The sequence below is a fragment of the Salvelinus fontinalis genome, chromosome 13 (genome assembly GCF_029448725.1).
Source record: "Salvelinus fontinalis isolate EN_2023a chromosome 13, ASM2944872v1, whole genome shotgun sequence".
NCBI classification, from domain to species: Eukaryota; Metazoa; Chordata; class Actinopteri; order Salmoniformes; family Salmonidae; genus Salvelinus; species Salvelinus fontinalis.
This window is the reverse complement of record NC_074677.1, coordinates 28,771,106-28,777,791: the sequence shown is the minus strand read 5'-3', so window position 1 is coordinate 28,777,791 and position 6,686 is coordinate 28,771,106.

Below are 6,686 nucleotides of genomic sequence, written 5' to 3'. Positions count from 1 at the left end.
GAAGCTGTTGAGGAGCCTTTTGGTCCTAGACTTGGCAATCAGAACACAGCCAGTGTTTACCTACAGTTAGAATTTTTTTCTTTGCATCATGTTGTGATTGAGGTCTGAGTGTGTGTATATATATATGTGTGTGTGTGTGTGTGTGTGTGTGTGTGTGTGTGTGTGTGTGTGTGTGTGTGTGTGTGTGTGTGTGTGCATGCATGCATGCACATATGTGTCCATATGTTTGAGTGTGTACACACACACTTCCACTATGGATCTGTTTACTCCTCTATTCCCAGGTGACCCCCAAGGCTAGCTCTTGTGTATAACAATATATTGCTTATGCATAAAACACTATGGCGGATGCCTCTCTCAAATTTTGGAAAGAGACCTGTGAGATGTGTACAATGCTTTATGACTTTGTATATCACTCTATAGCTATGTCACGGCTGTGTATGACTGTGCAGTGTGTGTGGAGGTTCAGTTGTAGGGTTTCTGTTTACTGCTCCGCCTAGTTCAATATTGACTCAGCGCCCCAAGCGTTTCCTGGCTGCAGAACACCTGCGGCTCACCTGGGAGCCATGATCACACACACACACACACACACTTGAAACACAGGCTAGCAATTGCATATCTTCTTGAGAGAAACAAACAAACACATTTGATTCATATGAAGTTGTAAATATCAATACATGTTCATGTTAGGCGGCCAACAGCATAAGCAACAGCATGGGCTCCCGAGTGGCGCAGCGGTCTAAGGCACTGCATCTTAGTGAAAGAGGCGTCACTCCCTGGTTCAAATCCAGGCTGTATCACATCTGGCCGTGATTGGGAGTCGCATAGGGCGGCGCACTATTGGCCCAGCATGCGTAGTTAAATACAGGTTACATAAATAATCTGTAACACCATGATGTGATTAAGAGTTTAAGGTCAAGGCCCAAGAAAAAGAGAGGATCATTATTTAACCGCAAGAGTTGGAGAACATCTCTAATAATTTCATTCAATTTCTCCCCATTCTGCTTCACGTCATTTGCTATGGGTGTCATCTGGAGCTGAAATTACAGTGCGACACACACACACCTCCAGAGAATACCGAAAACATTTTTCTATGATCGCTCCAAGGTTTATTAAACGCAGTCTAAACTGCATGAGTGAGTGGAGAAATTCATTTCAACAAGGATATTAAAATAAAAGAATGAAATGATGTCGTCGGCCTCCTCACCTTGTTTACTGCTATTCCCATGATGGCTTTCTAAACTAACCGGATCAATGTCTGGAGAGTTGGCTTGATTTGTCAATTTTATACATCACCAAATCAGTTGTCCTGTTCAAAGTTGACTACACAGCCCTAAAGTTGACATGATCCACATGCCTTCTATTACACATTATACATTTCCTCGAATTATGCATGTGGACAGATCAATTCTACATAAATATATGCTAATAAATTAGCATACAGATACACCTCACCTTACACCTCAACCAAACATTAGGAATCCCAGCCCCCATAAAAACATTCTGCAGCGTCACACAATAGAATACATTTGAGTCTTATGAAGTCATTCTAAAGTCAATCACCATGCTTTATTAAGAAGTGTAATAGACTACTGAGAGTATTGTGATATTATGCAACCTAATCCAGTGACTGTCAGGAATTTTGGGTTGACAATTATGATATTTTAGTTATTTTACAGTCAATTTTCTATTTTTTTGTTCAATAGAGCGAAAAAAATGCATCTTCTTTCTGCTTGCTAATATTATATATAGGCCTAATTCAACTAGTGCTAATTCACCACCTGAAGAAGAAACTCAAAACACAGTTGCTAGATTTCTAACAATAAATAAACTCAGCAAAAAAAGAAACATCCTCTCACTGTCAACTGCGTTTATTTTCAGCAAACTTAACATGTGTAAATATTTGTATGAACATAAGATTCAACAGACATAAACTGAACAAGTTCCACAGACTTGTGACTAACAGAGATGGAATAATTAGTTTCTGAACAAAGGGGGGGTCAAAATCAAAAGAACACTGACATTCCTTTCTTGCAGGAAATCACGCACAGAACGAGCAGTATGGCTGGTGGTATTGTCTTGCTGGAGGGTCATGTCAGGGTGAGCCTGCAGGAAGGGTACCACACGAGGGAGGAGGATGTCTTCCCTGTAACGCACAGCGATGAGATTGCTTGCAATGACAACAAGCTCAGTCCAATGATGCTGTGACACACCGCCCCAGACCATGACGGACCCTCCACCTCCAAATCAATCCCGCTACAGAGTACAGACCTCGGTGTCACTCTCATTCCTTTGACGATAAACGCAAATCCGACCATCACCCCTGGTGAGACAAAACCACAACTCGTCAGTGAAGAGCACTTTTTGCCAGTCCTGTCTGGTCCAGCGACAGTGGGTTTGTGCCCATAGGCAACGTTGTTGCCGGTGATGTCTGGTGAGGACCTGCCTTACAACAGGCCTACAGGCCCTCAGTCCAGCCTCTCTCAACCTATTGCGGACAGTCTCTGAGCACTGATGGAGGGATTGTGCGTTCCTGGTGTAATTTGGGCAGTTGTTGTTGCCATCCTGTACCTGTCCTGCAGGTGTGATGTTCGGATGTACCGATCCTGTGCAGGTGTTGTTACACGTGGTCTGCCACTGTGAGCAAGATCAGCTGTCCGTCCGGTCTCCCTGTAGCGCTGTCTTAGGTGTCTCACAGTACGGACACTGCAATTTATTGCCCTGGTCACATCTGCAGTCCCCATGCCTCCTTGCAGCATGCCTAAGGCACGTTCACGCAGATGAGCACGGACCCTGGGCATCTTTCTTTTGGGGGTTTTCAGAGTCAGTAGAAAGGCCTCTTTAGTGACCTAAGTTTTCATAACTGTGACCTTAATTGCCTCCCATCTGTAAGCTGTTAGTGTCTTAACGACTGTTCCACAGGTGCATGTTCATTAATTGTTTATGGTTCATTGAACAAGCATGGGGAACAGTGTTTAAACCCTTTACAATGAAGACCTGTGAAGTTATTTGGATTTTCATGAATTATCTTTGGAAGACAGGGTCCTGAAAAAGTTTCTTTTTTTGCAGAGTTTACATGTGTTGGGGAAACAGTAGACAAACAAAACTGGGCAAATAAAACCAAAACAAATCAACCCATTCATGCGGTGTGTAACTATGTAGTCTGTAATGTCATCATGCACAATACCGTATCACAATTCCTGATAAGAGAATATCAGGAACACACACATACTCACAGAGCACACTCACAGATCTCCAGTTGTCTCAGGATGCGGCCCTTGCAGCGTTCCCGGTAGTCCGACTGCGTGGCGTTGTATGCCGACATCACCTCCAAAAACTTCAGAGACAACGTGGAATGCTGACAGAGAATAATGCAGGATGTTACATTGTCCATCAAGAGTTAATGCTTTCCAATAATATCTAGACTTATACATACAGTACAACAGGGATGGCAACTCCGATCTTGAAAACTCCAGACTCAGTTTTGAAATTCCCTGCAATATAAACACCATAACCCACATGTGTCTTACATATCCTCAGATCTGCAGATGACCTGTTTAAAGCCTCCTCATGCTCTATGGACTGTTCAATGCCCGTAGGGAACAGAGAGAGAGAAGAAAAATATATCAACCAGTAACACTACCATTTATTTAGATGGTCTAATTAATGAAGAACCAGGTTTAGTTTGGTTTCTCTGTTTTTCTCTCCCCTCTCTATGCTAAATAATGCATTTGCCTGAATATTCTACCTTTAAATGTGACATAAACTTCAGCCAGATTCTATAAACAATGGTTGTGCTTGCAAAATACTTTTTATCTTGGAGCGCACTTTGTTCGCAAACTTCTTTGTCTGTCATCAGCTGTTCCAACTCTGCCTTCGTTTCTGTTGAGAGAAACAGTAAAAACATCTGAATAATTGATTTATTCACGAAAATCCTGTTTCACATTTGTCCTATTCAGGTCAACACGATTGCAACATACGAGTTTCTTTCTGTTTCTCCCAACAAAGCCATGACGTCCTCTTAAAAGGTCCAATGCAGCCGTTTTTTTATCTCATTATCAAGTCATTTTTAAAAGTGATGTAACAATTCACCGATATGCATTGGCACTGATTCAAATCTTTAAGTTACAAGTGTATCGGTCCCTGGACCATAAACCAATCCAAATGTAGCATTCATCAGAACATGGATTCAAAAGTTCTCTCAAATATTTTGCTCATATTACATTCTTCATACTTTCCAAAAATACGTCTCATCTTTTGTGACAACTGATAAGTCCTCTTCTTCAGTGTCGAACTGCATGTAACTGTGTTGACAACCCCAGGCAATATCACTACTCAGTGAGCACTGTGCCTAGATTCGGCCACTAACCAACCTGCTCATGTGGCTATACCTGCTCATCTGGCTATATTGGGCTTACAATATATAAAACATTTTATTGTTCAGGTTCACAGTCAGCAATACTTTTGCTTTAAACAATCAGTGTATATGGTCATTTTTTGATATACAGGGTAAAGTAGATAATTTCATAAAGAGGACAGAAATCACTTCTGCGAGGAAAACTGCATGATTGTAACCATTTAAAACAAAGAAACAAAAATAGCTTCTTAGCAAAGAGCAATTTCTCAAGCAATACTTTTGCTAGGACTGTGGGAGTAGTCTGAGTGGGGAGGCTAAAACTGAAAACAAGCTGCTATTGGCAGAGAGGTTTGGAACTCTACTTTTTATTGGTCTATTGACTACACTGAACAAAAATATAAAATGCAACAATTTTACTGAGTTACAGTTCATAAGGAAATCAGTCAATTAAAACTTATTCGTTATGCCCTAATCCATGGATTTCACATGACTGGGAATACAGATATGCATCTGTTGGTCACAGATTTTAAATGGAACCTTAATTTAACTAGACAAGTCAGTTAGGAACAAATTCTTATTTACAATGACGGCCTACACCGTCCAAAACCGGACGACGGTGGGCCAATTGTGCGCCACCCTATGGGACTCCCAATCTCGGCCGGTTGTAATACAGCCTGGAATCGAACCAAGGTGTCTGTAGTGACGCCTCAAGCACTGCGATGCAGCGGCTTAGACTGCTGTGCCACTTGGGAGCCACAAAATATACCTTAAAAAAAAGGAAGGGGCGTGGATCAGAAAACCAGTCCGTATCTGGTGTGACCTCCATTTGCCTCATGCAGCATGACACCTCCTTTTGTATAGAGTTGATCAGGCTGTTGATTGTGGCCTGTGGAATGTTGTCCCACTCCTCTTCAATGGCTGTGAGAAGTTGCTGGATATTAGCGGGAACCGGAACACAGTTATACACATTGATCCAAAGCATCCCAAACGTGCTCAATGGGTGACATATCTGGTGCGTATGCAGGCCATAGAAGAACTGGGACATTTTCAGCTTCCAGGAATTGTGTACAGATTCTTGGCTGGATGTGGAGGTCCTGGGCTGGCGTGGTCACACGTGGTCTGCGGTTCTGAGGCCAGTTGGACGTACTGCCAAATTTTCTAAAATGACGTTGGAGGCAGCTTATGGTAGAGCAATTAACATGAAATTATCTGGCAACAGCTCTGGTGGACATTCCTGCAATCAGCATGCTAATTGCATGTTCCCTCAAAACTTTAGACATCTGTGGCATTTTTAAACATATGAGATGCTGATATTGAGTCCAACTTCCGGAGAAAAATGGGGCTGACTGAGGATGACCCCTGGTTTGCTGTGGGCGAGGTTGTGGAATGACAGAAGTTAACAAACAACAGCGTGATGAAACTAACATACATGTTGTCCTCCCATATGAAGGTTTAAAGTTCCTGGGTGGCAAGGAGCCCACCTGGTATAGGATAGGTGTAGCAGGGAGGACCAGATAGTTCATAATGTTTTACTATGTGTTTTCTAATATCAATGTTTTCTAAAATTAATAATGTTGTTTTAGGTGAGTGACACCCTAGCGGGTGTCAAAAGGGGGAATCATAAAAACACCAATAAACTAGAGCTGTGTTTTGAATGTTTTTAAGGGTTTAAAGTTCCCGGGTTTAACTACAACCTGGTATGTGTGTCTTGATCATTGAACGTGATGGTATCTTTTTCTTAGTATTTACACCCGCTAGGTGTGTAAAAAGGGGGATTGTGAAGGATGGTTTTGTTCTCTTTTTAACAAAAATATATGCCTTATAGAAATAGAACATGTTAAATCACAAAACATAGCGTGATTGCAGAAAAGCTGTTGATAATCTAGGGTGTCGAATGTGCTAACCACGAGGTTGAGACAAGATGGAAAATTCTCAGCTACACAACAAACACTTCCGGATATCTGGATCCTGTGTGCTGTGCGGCTGGGACCAGCTTAGGCACCACCGATAGGCTAGCAAGTTTAAACCACGCTAAGCCTCTACTGTGATAGGCCAACTATGGAACTACCTCTGTCCCAGTATAAAAGAAAATGTCTGTACTATTCTAGTCAGTTCCCTGCTTTACCCTGCGTGGTGATACAGTGAACCCGTATATACGAAAGTTGCATTTACCATTCTGAGCTTATGTTAAATAAAAATACTTAAAGTATATTCGGTGACTTTGAATCACATTTTATCCTGATACCAGATTCGATTGACGCAACCTTTAACATTACCCATATCCTACTCTTGACAGAATGATTTTAATTTTATTGTCCGAAGTGTTGAGGGG